The following is a 13,298-nucleotide window of genomic DNA, read 5'->3' as shown; positions in this document are numbered from 1 at the left end:
CACATTTCATAGCTTTGATTCATTAAATCCAACTGCTGGAAATGCAGGTAACACTCAGAACTGTTTTTTACGCAGGCAAGGATTGACTGCTTTAAAGGTGGCCCCTCTAAAAAGGTTAATATTATAAATATAAATGCACCTTAAATGCCTAATACATAACCGAGTGCCACAAATGTGGAAATGTCAGCAGCGCTAAAACTCAGAGAACAAGAGAAAAAGACAGCTTGCCTCTGCTGTCTGCTGTATTTTGTGAAGGTCTGTGCCGCTAAGCCAGGCTACCAATTGGGCTGGTGACACACCTCCAGGTCCCCTTGTGGCCAGCGGGCCATTGGGCGTGAGTGGATCAGAGGAAAAAACCTACTGTCAGGGTCTCTTAAGCTGCCAGAGTTTGGTCTCCTCAGATGCAAGCTAGGGATGCTGATAATTATTCCTGCTCTACTCACCTTATCTAGAAAGTTCAGAAAGTTCTGAATTAAGGGGCGCCTGGGTAGCTCAGTTTGGCTGAATGTTCGATTTTGGCTCAGGTCATGATCTCACGCGGCTCCTGAGTTTGAGCCCCACATTGGACCTGCTGCTGTCGGCGCAGAGCCCGCTTTGGATCTTCTGTCCCCCTCTCTCTCTGACCCTTCCCCGCTCGTGCTCTCTCTCAAAAATAAATAAGTCTTTAAAAAAAGGGTTCTTAATTCGCTATGAATCCCACCACAAGTGTTGGGTAATGCTATTTTTCTCTAGCACCTAGATCAGGGCTCGGCATGCAGTCATTGCTCAATAAATGCTCACTGAATGAACATTTCTTCTCTCTGCTTACATCTTTAAAAATCATTTTTAATGTTTATTTTTGAGAGAGAGAGAGGGAGACAGAGCATGAGAGGGGGAGGGGCAGAGAGAGGGAGACACAGAATCTGAAGCAGGTGCCAGGCTCTGAGCTGTCAGCACAGATCCCAATGCGGGACTTGAACCTACAAACTATGAGATCATGACCTGAGCCAAAGTCAGAAACCCAACCAACTGAGCCGCCCAGGGCTCCCCTTACAACTTTTTCTTCTTCCCAAGGTCTGTATTGCTTTGAAATTGGCTTTCATTAGTTTAGATTAATGCTAAAATTTCAGGTATGACTTCCCCCAGGGTGTGCTTGTGTTTTCTGGGAGATGATGTCAGAGAGAAACTTTTCTAAGATTTAAAGGAATAGATGACTGATAGTGGAATTTCAAGTGAATCAGTAGTGCAGGGAAGGAGGCATTCATGATCCTCAAATTAGACTGCGGAGGGGGTGAGACTTGGTGAGACTCCGGGCACACCAAGCGAGTTCTGTGTAGTGAGTATGTGTGTGTGCGTACGTGTGTGGAGGGAGATGTGGGTGTGTGTGAATGAATATGTGCACATTTGTATGCATAGATAAGCCAGGGCCAGGATTAGGGTAAAGCAAGTGAAATGCTGGGGAGCATGGCTTAAGGAGGCACTTATTCTCGGGTGCTAACCCAGCTCTTGCGTGACCCCGGGAGTGAACGCCTCTGTAAATATCGTGTCTCTATGTGCCTCACCCTGGTCCCAGCCTTGGGATATTCACACGTGTGTAGGGAAGGGGCCTTGTTTAAAATTAGTTCACGAGGAAGAGCCAACATCCTGATTCTAAAAAGCCTTCCAAACCAAGCACAGATTTCCTTAAATTTTGGATTTAGAGGAGATGATTAAGGTCAATCAATCCAATGGCAATCAAAAGTTAATGTGCATCAAAATCACCTGGCCAAAGCTAGTTAAACCTCTAGATTCCCAGGCCCAGGCCCAGGCCCAGGCCCAAGATTCAGGGCTGGGGCCCTAGAATCTGCATGTTTGATAGGCATACCTACTCCTCATTTCAAGTAACTCTGATGTGGGTTGTCCGGGACCACCCACAGAGAAACTCTTATAGTTAGGGTGATCGTGCAATTCATCATCCAAACCAGGTCGCTTTGAGAATGAAAAGAATTTGTCACAGCTTAAATCAGAGGGTGGCAACTGTGCCTGTTTCTGTAATAAAGTTTATTGGAGCATAGCCACGCCATTACCCATGGCTGCAGAGTTCTAAACTGTAATGGCAGAGTTGAGTAGTTGCAACAGAGACCACATGGTTTGCAAGGCTTAAAATATTTACTCTCTGTTTTTTTTTTTTTTTTTTTTTTTTTTTTTTTTTTTTTTTTTACAGAAACAGTTTCCAACGCCTGGTTTGGATTACTGTTCAACAAAAGTTTACTTCGCCTCCCCCAGCTCTTCCTTCTGTGGGCAGAGTATGCATCTCCATGTCGTTGATATTAGGCTTAGCCATGTCTCTTACTTTGGGTGATGGGGTGTTAGGGACATGACATGGGCTTACTCTCTTGTTCTGCTCTCATGCCAATGAGAAGAACATGTCCTGACTAGCCTGTGCGTCCATGGAGAATGAAGGATACGCGAAACAGACCCAGACCCAATTCACTGTGTACAGCCAAGCCCAGCACATCCACAGACTCACGAGCGAGCATAATGGATTGTTGTTTTAAGTCATTGAATTTTAGGGTGGTTTGTTAAGCAGCATTATTACAGCAATCACTGACTGATACTGAGACACTATCAATAATTACTCTGTGTTTACAGGCATAATCTGGAAATGGTTACCTTATCTATAGTCTAACCATCCTCCTTGCACGTAGAAGGAAGCTGAGGCTCAGAGGGGTTGGGGTTGGGCCAAGTAAATTTTGGGTAATTCCCGGCTGCCTCCCTGCACTGCATCATTCAAAATTGGGTTGTGGATACACAGCTACCCACCCTCTGAAGAGACATGCTTAGCGGTCCTTGAGATAAACTGGAGTGGGCTCAGGGGGAGGTGGGGTCAGGTTGGGATTTGCCCTGAGTGCTGATGCCCCTTTGCCAGGGTGCTGGGTAAAGGCCTGCCTCAGACTGACGACGTCTCTTGAGATGAATGCCCCTACCCACTCCTGAACAAATAAATAGCAAGAAAAATGCAACCCAAGGGAAGCAGCACCAAGAATAATTATATAGCAGCCACATATTTTGATTCAAACTTAATGTTGCTTAGCAAAAGAAAATGTGCTGTGAATAAACAGAGATCAATTCATGCCACCAGCAAGTGGCATGTGACATTAGCAGGAGATGTCCTTAAGTCCTTCTGAGAGCCTCCACAATCCCACTCCCATGCAGGACAAGGGCCCCCCCAAGGGGTTCCTTGTGAGGAAGTCTGCAAAGTGGAAGGGGCCACCTGTGAAATCCTGACTCTGGTGCTAGGGATTTAAATTGCAAACTGGTTTTTTGTGGAGGGGTGTGTGTGTGTGTGTGTGTGTGTGTGTGTGTGTGTTTATGGGTACCTTTGTGCAAGTCTGTGTGTGTGCTTGTGTTTTGTGTGTGGTTCTTGTGCAGTTCTTGGTGTCTGTATACGTTCATACGTATGTATGTGGGTTTATGTGTATGATTGTGTTGTCTGACATTGTCAGGGTCCCTCTGCTTGCTTGCTGCCCTTACCTAGAGCCTGGCCACTCCTGGGAGAGTCGGATGACCACAATACTGTCCATTGACTGTTTAAATCCACATGAGAACTGTAAGTGATCAGTAACTCTCAACTCAGCCTTCCTACCCAGAAAAGCCACAGCTCTGGTTTGGGGGCTTGCAGGGCAGGGAGGTGATTTTCCCTGATTCAGTCCCATCCCATCATTTTTGTGTATCTGAGGATGACAAACCTTTGGGGAAAACCCATACCCTCTTCACAGCTCCCCTCCTGCTCCTACTCATTAATTCCAGACTGAGTCTGCCTCTATGGCTTATACCCATGATGCCATGTCACCTTCTCCTTCTTGGGGACCAGGACAGATCTGGGTAGGCTGGGCAAGACAGGGTTCTGGATTGAGGTTGGGTGGGCTCGAGATGCTACTCAGAGGGACCAGAAGTTCACATACCCAAGGGACGTATGCAAACTGTAGCCTAATAGGTGAGTTGAGGTCTTATCTAGATGTGGCTTCAAGCAGCTGGACTGAGGAATAGGAGGGAAACTGAGACCGGCCAGGGACCAGGAGTCAGCAATCCAAGTTGGGGCAGGTAAGAGGGCAAGGCAGGTAAGACACAAGACTGTGAACATTCCAGAGGGGCCAGGGTCTCATACGGGGCCTGCCCAAATGGCCTAGAGCCAGGTGGGCCTGCTGACACGTTCAGGGCTAGACTAAGCTGTCAATTGGTGGGCCTCTCCTCTAGGAAGCTTTCCATAACAAGCCCATTGTTCTTCAACCACACATTGAACCCTGATTCTACACTCCTCAATCCTCTCCAGTGTAGCTCTGTGATTCTTAACAGATTCCACAGGCTCTTCTAAGAATTTGTTCCACTTCTCTGGACGTTTCGTCTCCTCCACGCGCTAGCTGCCTATGGTTCAAGCCACATCCTTGACACTTGTCATCGACTTGCTTCATTATATTACTGGTTTTTGCATGTGTCCAAATCTCTTATCTCCAGCCAGACTGAAAGCTCCCTTGGCACAGAAAAGTGTCTGTCTCATCTTTGCCTTCCTTCTGTGCCATACACTTGCATGGACTCAAGCCACCTTTTGACTGGTGGGTTGATGTGGCTGTCAGTATCACAAAGCCTTCTGTACATGAGAGACATTCAGCCTTAGCCATATTTTCTTCCTCTGCATCCTTCAGTGTCAAAATTCTGTGACGCCTCCACCCACAGCCCACAGGCTCAGCGTTGCCTAGTTTTTGAGTCAACTCAGCTCCTCACTCTACCCTTCATCACCATCAGCCCCACCATCCCCAGATGTGCTCACCCAAAATGCATTGGATCTCTTCTCCATGGAAAAGTCATGGATGGATCCGTATGGAATCCCTGTGGAGCTCCTTCATCCACGTTTTCCCTCCCATACCTGACTGTCCTTTACCCCTTTCTGTTTTGCAGATGATCATTCTTTTTTTTTTTTTTTTTAATTTTTTTTTCAACGTTTATTTATTTTGGGGACACAGAGAGACAGAGCATGAATGGGGGAGGGGCAGAGAGAGAGGGAGACACAGAATCGGAAACAGGCTCCAGGCTCCGAGCCATCAGCCCAGAGCCCGACGCGGGGCTCGAACTCACGGACCGCGAGATCGTGACCTGGCTGAAGTCGGACGCTCAACCGACTGCACCACCCAGGCGCCCCAGATGATCATTCTTTAAGACGTGCATTAGCCATCACTTTCTCTGTGAAGCTTTCCCTGATTCCTCCAGGCTGATTTTTGCGCTCCAGTCTCTGTCCTCCCATGGGACCTTGCTCATCTCTCCTGCTAGCACTTAGCACGTCATGGTGTCAAAATCGACTCAGATGTCCAACTTCCCCATGAGACAGGAAGGCCCCTGAGACAGATGGAGCAGGGTGGAGACAAAAGCAGGGCTGGATATCAAGGGGTCATTGGCAGGAATGTCCATTGCTGGACAGTGAGGACTATTCTGCAATACCACCAGACACATACAGGCCAGCAGCAGACAGTCACTGTTATCTGGCAGGCAGGTGGCACCAGGAAGGTCTGGAGCAGATAATAAGTTCCCAGGACACAAGCGTGGAGGTAGCTGCCAGTGGGGACAATGCCTGATCAGAAGAACTGAATAAGAATTCTGATCTGGCCTAATCTGGACACTTGCCCCTTTGTGACCTTGAGCCAATAGTTTAATCTCTTTGGGCCTCGATTTCCTTGTAAACTGGGGACAAAAACCCCTGTCTCACTGGTTTGAGGTAAAGGTTAAATGAGAAAATATGTTTAAGCAGGAGTCACAGGGCTTCCTTGACTATGGTAGATCTCTCTGGGGTCTCTCCTCCCACTTACCCCTGTTCACACATTTATTATGTCATTTATCTTCTATTCCAGAAATGTATTTATTTATGTCTGTTTGGTGAGTAGATTGGGAATCCTTTGAGGACAGAGATGAGACTCAGCTCTGTATTCTCGGTACCTGCATGATGGGTGCCAACATACACTTGAATGAATGAATGAACAAATGAATGAATGAATGTACATTCTTAGTTGGGGGAGTCAGGCCACTATATGTATAGCAAAACCTTGTTTTTGGGGGGAGCTGAGAGCTGAGCTCGAATTAGCAAATAAAAAGAAGGTTTTTAGAGCAAAACAAAAAAAGTTAAAAAAAAAAACTTTCCAATTTATAAGCCACCAGAACTTCTAACTGCCAAAGTGTTTCCAGATAGAGGTCTTGCCAGAGAGGCTGTGGTGTATAGATAAGTCTCATTTGTAATTAGTAAGTGTCCATTTGCATTCAAATGCAGTAAGGTGCTCAGACTCTTAAAAATAATCTGTTTTCTGGAGAAGGCTAAATATTACCCTGTAATCTTGAAGACTAGCAATTTTTGTTTCTTGGTAACATTTTTTCATGCCTTCCTTCAACAAGTATTTATTGAGTTCTTATTCTGTGCTAGGTACCATACTAGGCACTGAGAACATAACAGTGATTAAGGCAAGATGCCCTGTTCTCACATATATTATGATCTAATGAGGAGAGATAGTCAACAAATTAATGAATAAGAAAAATAGGAATGGAACATACGGAGCAGAGATTTACAACAGAGTCATGGTCATGAGCGATTGGGTGACTACTTTAAATTGGGTGGTCGGACCAGGGGGAGAGGGAATGCTTACCAGAAAGAGGAGCTGGTGCAGAGGCCCTGAGGTGCACAGGAGATTGGCATATTCAAGTAGCAGAGGAGGTGGGGAGGAGGATGACTTTAGTAATGTTGGAGAGGAAAGTGAAAGCTGAATCATGTAAGGTGTTATAATCTCTGGGGAAATAATTTGGATTTTGTTCCAAGTGCAATAGATGGGTTTAAACAGGGGAATGACATGATCTGATATATTTCTTTAAAAAAGATCTCTCTGGCTCCTTCAATGGGAATGGATTTTAGGGACCAAGAATGGAAGCCAGAGACCAGATAGGAGGTTATTCCCATAATGTGATGAAAAACAGTGGTGGCTTGGAGGAAAATGTTGGCAGCAGAGGTAGAAACACGGAGATATGCATGTACATTTCTCAGTGGATTTTGGAAGTAGAATCAATAGCCTTTGTTGATTGATTGCCAGGGGGAGAAGGCAGTGAGTCGAAGAGAGGGATACAGGTGCCTCCAAGATTTCTGGCTTGTGATAGGGTGAACCGTGGTGACGTTTTCTGAGATGGGAAAGAATCAAGGGGAGGGGACAGTCTGGGATTTTCTCTGTGCCTGCATGCATTTGTTTAGTGGACATGTGTGCACATGTGCTTGAACAGTGGGGACAGGAGTGTTTGGGAATCAAGGGTTTAGCTCTGGCCACGCTAAGCTTCGGGTGCCTGTTAGCCATTGGATATTTGCAACTCGAGCTCTGAGAAGTGATTAAAACTGAAACTATAGATCTAGGAATTATTTACATACAGATTACCAAGGAAAAGGAGTGTAGATAAGGAAGGGAAAGAGACCCCAGACAGAGCCCTGGGGCACTCCAATATTTAGAGTTTCAGCAAAGAAAGAGGAACTGGCAAAGGGGAGCAAGATGGAGGGGCCTGTAAGGTGGGAGTAAAACCTGAAAGTGAGCTGTCACCAAAGCCAAGAGAAGAAGAGGCTCCAGGAGAGAAGGAGGGATGGACGGTGTTGACTTCCACAGTGTGAGAATAGAGAAGTGACTGACTATGGGACAACCAGTGGCCGTGGCCGTGGCTTGGGTAGGGTCCGTGCTGTGTTGGGTTGCCCACATGACTAGGATAGGAGACAGAAGTGTGGACAGCTCTGGACACCCTTTTTTTTTTTTTTTTTTTTAAAGAAAGTTTCGCTGTGAAGGGGAGTAGAGAGGTGGAGTGGTAGCCAAAGAGTTAAAATGGTGGCCTGTGTGCTGCAGGTAGATTTGGGAACCAGTTTACACATTGAGGGAAATGATGCCAGAGAAAGGGAGAAAGGAGCAGTGCAAGGGGGTGGGACTGAATTGCAGGGGCAGGCTCTTTGGAAAGGAGAGATAATGGCTCCTGGGGCCATAGGAGGAGGGGTGGCATTTGAAAGGGGCACAGACACTTCAGCGCTAGAAACAAGAGGGGTGATGGAGAAGAGTGCAGAGGACATCCCTCCAGTATGGAAATCTGAGAGCGTGCGTACCTACACGCATCTAATCGCATGCAAGCATGAGATAAGGACTGTGGCTGCTGTGTGTATTTCGGGGGGAAGGATGTAGGAGTTTTGAGTGGAGGCTAGGAGGTGTGAATAGTCATTTTGAAGAATGGGCAAGTGAACTCACTCGGAGAGCGTAACAGGATTGCCAGGCAACACTGAATGCCAGTTTGAGATTTCTGGCCGTGAATTTAAAGCAGGACCCATTGTCCCACGAACGTGCGTTTTCCTCCGGTACCCTGCAGCAAGTGGAGAGTCAGATTTAATCACGCTCAGGGCTTGCCCCGTGCAGTAAGAAGAGGCAGAGGTGGCGAGGGAATTAAAAGTGTTTGGTAGAGAGTGATTATAACGACAAAGCATGCAATCAAAGAAAGGTCAAGAGAGGGGATGGAGGTCGTCATGTAGGAGCCTCGATGAGGTCACAGAATTGGGAAAGTCTGAGCACTGGCAGGAGTGAGCCAGTAGGATAAGAAGCTGTCATCAGAGGGGGATCCTTAAAGTCAAGATTTCTCAAAGGTGACGCAGCCTTTGGCAATAATAGGGTCAAGATGGTGAACGTGGAGCTCCGTAGCTAAGCAGCAAGGGCGGACCATCCATGTGGATTCTGAAGTGATAGGTTGTTAGAGAGGGTACAGAGAGACAGAGTGTGCGTCTCACTGAGGTAGGGGCAACAGGGAAGGTCAGCTGGTGGTAACGGCTGCCCTGACCTCCAAGGAGCTGTGCACGCATGTGTGCAAGGGTGCACGTGTTCGCACGTGTGCACGCGTGTTTAAGTACAGAATATACATGGTTAGGAGGTAGCACTTGGGAGGGAGGGGGAGGAGATCTTTCAGCCCTTGAGTACAGATAGAAATGAAGGCGAAGGGGCTGAAATGGACCAGAAGGTGAAGGAAATATTCAGAGAAGGGTTGTAGCTGCCGAGGTGTCTTCTGCCCATAGATTGCGAGCTATGGAGGGTGCAGCACAAGGGTCGGGGGTGGGGCTAGGAAGTTCGGTGAGATCAGCAGATGCGCACAGCAGTGAGAAGATGCAGTGCCCTAGTGAGGGACACCAAGGAGTCTGGGGCTTTTAGTGGGGATGGCGCTGAAGGGGGTGTGGTCCCTGGAGGAGCAGTGGGATGGTCTCTCTGGAGAAGACGGGTTCACATTGGACTCTTCTTTGTTTTTTTTTTTAACGTTTGTTTACTTTTGAGGGAGAGACGGAGGGCGGGTGGGGGGGGAAGGGAGACACAGAATCCCAAAGAGGCTCCAGGTTCTGAGTTGTCAGCACAGAGCCTGAGGCAGGGCTTGAACTCATGAACCACGAGGTCATGACCTGAGCCGAAGTCGGACACTCAACCGGCTGAGCCAACCAGGCGCCCCTGGATTCTTCTATCTTAAGGCTTCATGGTGGGGGTCAAGGGGGTGGGATTGAGGAAGTACCTTGTGTAAGAGTGAACTCCATGTAGAGCAGGATATCATGTGTCCTCAGGCCAGACCATTGAGGTAAACAAGAGAGTCTGGCTGGGCCACCACTGGGAGGAGCCACTTCAGTGCTTCTCAAACTTTGATACGCAAACAAAGCACAAGGATTCTGATTGGATAGGTCTGGGGTGGGATGAGGCCCAAGGTTCTGCGTCTCTGACGAGCTCCCTGGGGATGCTCTAACTGCTGGTCCAGGGACCACACTTTGGGTAGTGAGGACTGTGGTCGACTGAAGGCGGCAGCTGCTTCTCACCTGGACGTGTTGTCACACGAGAATGAAGGCTCACTGTTGTTTCCTCTTCTGATTTTTAAAGAAAAGCCAGAAATCTGGATTTTTATGTAAAATCACCCCATTCACAATTATTGGCAAATAATAAAACATTCTGTAAAACACTGGAGGGCCAAACAAAGCATGCATTGCACCCCGCTTATGGCGCATCAGTGTGTGATTTCTGATGGAAAGGAATTGGGGAGCTCTGGCCTGGGAGTCAGCTATTTCAGGTCATAGAATTTCCTCTGCACCCGGCACTCTGCTTCCATCATGTGGAATGAACGGCACCCCGCCCCAGTGTCTCCCGCTGACTTTCAAAGCGGTTTAGACGGTGGAGCTCCTGAAAGTCTCAGTTTTTCTTTGTGAAATGCCCTGAAATATTGACATATTTAATTCTATCATTCAGACCTGGAACGATTTTTCTAGCAGGAAATATGGCTGTATTATACGTACGCAGCTCTCTGCCACTCAAGAAAGGAATAATCACACATAAAATATTTTGAAGAAAACACATTCCTGGTTTCCCATTAGCATTTACTTCCACTTGTTTATTCTCTGCGTCACCCACAGCCCTCACTCGCAGGCAAGTAGTAGCAGGCGCCCAAAGTTTAAGAATAGTTTATGAAAAAAAAAAAGCCCTCGATATAGAAAAAATTTTACCCATTAAGCTAATGTGTTCTGGGAATGGAAACTTCTATTACTCTATTTTAGTGGCGAAAACCCTCCACTGGGCTTGTGGAATGCCAGTGTTCCAAGTAATGGAAAGTTTGCACACGTCCCGTTCATTTCTCAAAGTCTAGGTGAAAGACTCACTTTCTCTACTGAGTCTTCTTGGGTTCTGCCTGTTCTTCTTCATCGCCCTCAGCACCTCGTGCTTCATCCAAGACATACACTGAATTCCTAGTAACATGCCATCTCAGATAAGTGTTGCGGGTATCTGTCCTGCTGCCCAGCCCTAGGCTCATGCAGGCTGGGACTGTGATAAGCACCTATGCTGAGCCAGCTAAAGAACATAATCCTAACTTCTCTCCACATCTCAGGACTTTGGCAACTCCTAGCCTCCCACGAATCTGGAGACACTAAGAATCTGATGATGTTACAGCTTCTCTCTGCAAAAGAATGCCCAACCATATGAGATTTCATCATAATATGGGGGGGGGGGGGGCGCGGGCGGGCATGTCTTCGAACTCTCTGGATCCCCCTCATTCCTAGCATAAGGACTTTCCACTTCCCCTGTAGTGCTGAAAACAGCATAGACTTGGGCGTCAGAAAGCCCTAGATTCAAATCTTGGTCCCATTACTTACTAACTGCATGACTTGACAAAGTACTGAAGTTCTTTAAGCCTCAGTATCTGTGTCAGGAAAATGAAACAAATACCAAGATCCCCTCCCTATTATAGAGCTGGCATGCAATGCTCAATTACAGTTAGCCCCCTTCCTCTGCTCTCTTCTGTGCCTGCACGCCCTCCATACTTTCAATGGCCCACTGGCTATTGGAGACTGACCAGGCGTTTGGACAGCATGACCTACCCCACTGCAGACGTAAGAGCAAGGAGGTCAAAGCCTGCCTGGAACTCTCCCCTTCAACACACCATCTCCTCTCAGGCTGCCATACTAAGCCATTCAGAAAACATTAGCCCCCAGGTGGAGATCTTTCTGCACAAGTCTTTCAACCTCTCCTGATCAATCTTGCCCCTGTTACATGGTCCCTCATCTCCAAGGTCCTGAGCTTACTCTCAGGTGGGATCTTCCCTCTGAGCAAACCCCCACCTCCTAGCAGCTCTGTCGTATGTGCTGAAGGCTCATGTTCCCCCTGTTTCCAAGCTGTTCCCATGATTGCAAAATGTTTGATTGTGGAGCCTGTCAAAAAGCATTCATAATACAACTTTATTTCGCGGAGAAAATTTCCATGGGAAATCAAAGTCTCGGGAGGGCTGGCGCCCTGCATTTACAATCCTTGGGCATTTTAGAGCTTTTCTGGAGGATTCCTTTATCCTTGCACTCAAAGCAGGGTGGAGGGGACTCTGGGGGTGGCGTGGGGTGCCGGGAGAGATGACGAGTGAGGAGTCAGAGAACTGGGGTCTGGTCCTGTTCACGAATGACTGTGTGACCAGGAGCAAGTTTGCTGGCAGTTGGTCCTTAACGCCATCTTCCTTCTGCATTGCCTTTGTGATGCCTCGTCCTCAATCTCCTATACAGTCCTCCCCTCTAGCTTTCATCTTGTTACTTATCCTATCTCCCTGTGTGAGCCCCTCTGCTCTAGCAGTTCCCATTGCAGCCCATCCCCCGGGGATGGCTCCGCAGTCACTATCTGTATCCATCCCAGTCTCCAACTTTACCGCCATAAGGACATCTTGCAGGCACGCAAAGATCAAACCCGGCACACCCAGCACCAACACGCAGTCTTTCCTGCAACCCCTTCTTTCTTCTAGGTTTTCTGTCTCAGTTATTAGTGTTCGTCTTCTCTTCAGGAACAATAGGTCTTGGGAAATGTCTAATCAGCCCCTCCATCGAAGTCTGTCCAACACACACTGAACTGGAGTGTGAGATGCCTTGGCAGCTGCCCAACATGGTCTATGACTGCTCACCTGGACCCTTCCAGAGCTCTCCTCCCTAATCTCTTCTTCCCATGGCAGCCAGCTTTTCCTGTTTCCTCCCCACTAGCAGTGAGGTCTTGGGTGATTAAGGCAATTCTCCCCACTTCCCTAAGATGGAAAGATCCAGAGAAGATGATCTCATAAGACCCTTCTGGCCACATTGGTCTTTCGTTCAGTTACTGTCTAACTCCACTGCTCAGCACCCCGTGACAGAATCTTGCCCCTGGGTTCTTTCCTCTTCTCCAATCTCCTCCCAACTGTTTCCGGGAGAACCTTCCAAGACTGGAGGAAATCTTACAGTGTCCTCCATGAGCTATTCCTGCCTGCCTCCCCCTCTGGCTTCAAGGTACTTCCCCAGGTGCTGTTAGTTCAAGGTACACATCGGTGCTCCAGAACAACTCACACTCACTGGAGGGGGGCTCTCATCCTTCTGCACCTGCATTTTTTCTTCCAGCTGTTGGAGTCTCTTTCCTCACTCCCTTTCCTACTCTGTCCATGGTCCTTTACCTTCTCTTCCCTGGGGTCTGTTGGTAAACTTGTCCTTATTCTTAAGGACCAGGTCAAGCCTCACACTTCCTCTGGTTAACAGCATTTACACATCTGCCCCCACTTACACGTCTGCCTCCCACTGGCTTCTAAGCTCCTTAAAAATCCTGATAATCCATTCCCAGAGCCCAGCACAACCCTGGCACAAAACACAGGTTCGATAATTGTATTTTGACTGAACGGTTCCCCTAATCTATGAAATAACATCTATGACAACCTCCTTATTTTGCCATTTAAGACACTTACCACTGTGGATCTGCCCACTGTTAGTTAGCCTTCCGTGAAGGCACTTA

General features: G+C 47.6%; 1 protein-coding gene and 1 long non-coding RNA gene across 3 annotated transcripts in view; one reads left to right on the top strand and one right to left on the bottom strand.

Annotated features, from left to right (window-relative positions):
* The window catches only part of LOC121017133 (uncharacterized), an 11,613-nt gene extending 8,891 nt beyond the window's left edge, over positions 1 to 2,722 (top strand). Inside the window, exons 4-5 of one of the 2 annotated variants that reach the window (XR_005784635.1) lie at positions 2,183 to 2,264; positions 2,382 to 2,722. This is a non-coding gene — a long non-coding RNA (uncharacterized LOC121017133). Of the gene's footprint in view, positions 1 to 2,182 lie in introns of both variants that reach the window. The other variant, XR_005784634.1, reaches the window with a different exon arrangement.
* The window catches only part of ASIC2 (acid sensing ion channel subunit 2), a 1,013,351-nt gene that overhangs the window by 317,479 nt on the left and 682,574 nt on the right, over positions 1 to 13,298 (bottom strand). The window lies entirely within an intron of this gene.

Source organism: Herpailurus yagouaroundi, unplaced genomic scaffold (genome assembly GCF_014898765.1).
Source record: "Herpailurus yagouaroundi ecotype Mexico unplaced genomic scaffold, PumYag 215, whole genome shotgun sequence".
Classification (NCBI taxonomy): Eukaryota; Metazoa; Chordata; class Mammalia; order Carnivora; family Felidae; genus Herpailurus; species Herpailurus yagouaroundi.
Note: the sequence above shows the minus strand (reverse complement) of the source record. Positions and strands in the feature narration are given on the sequence as shown.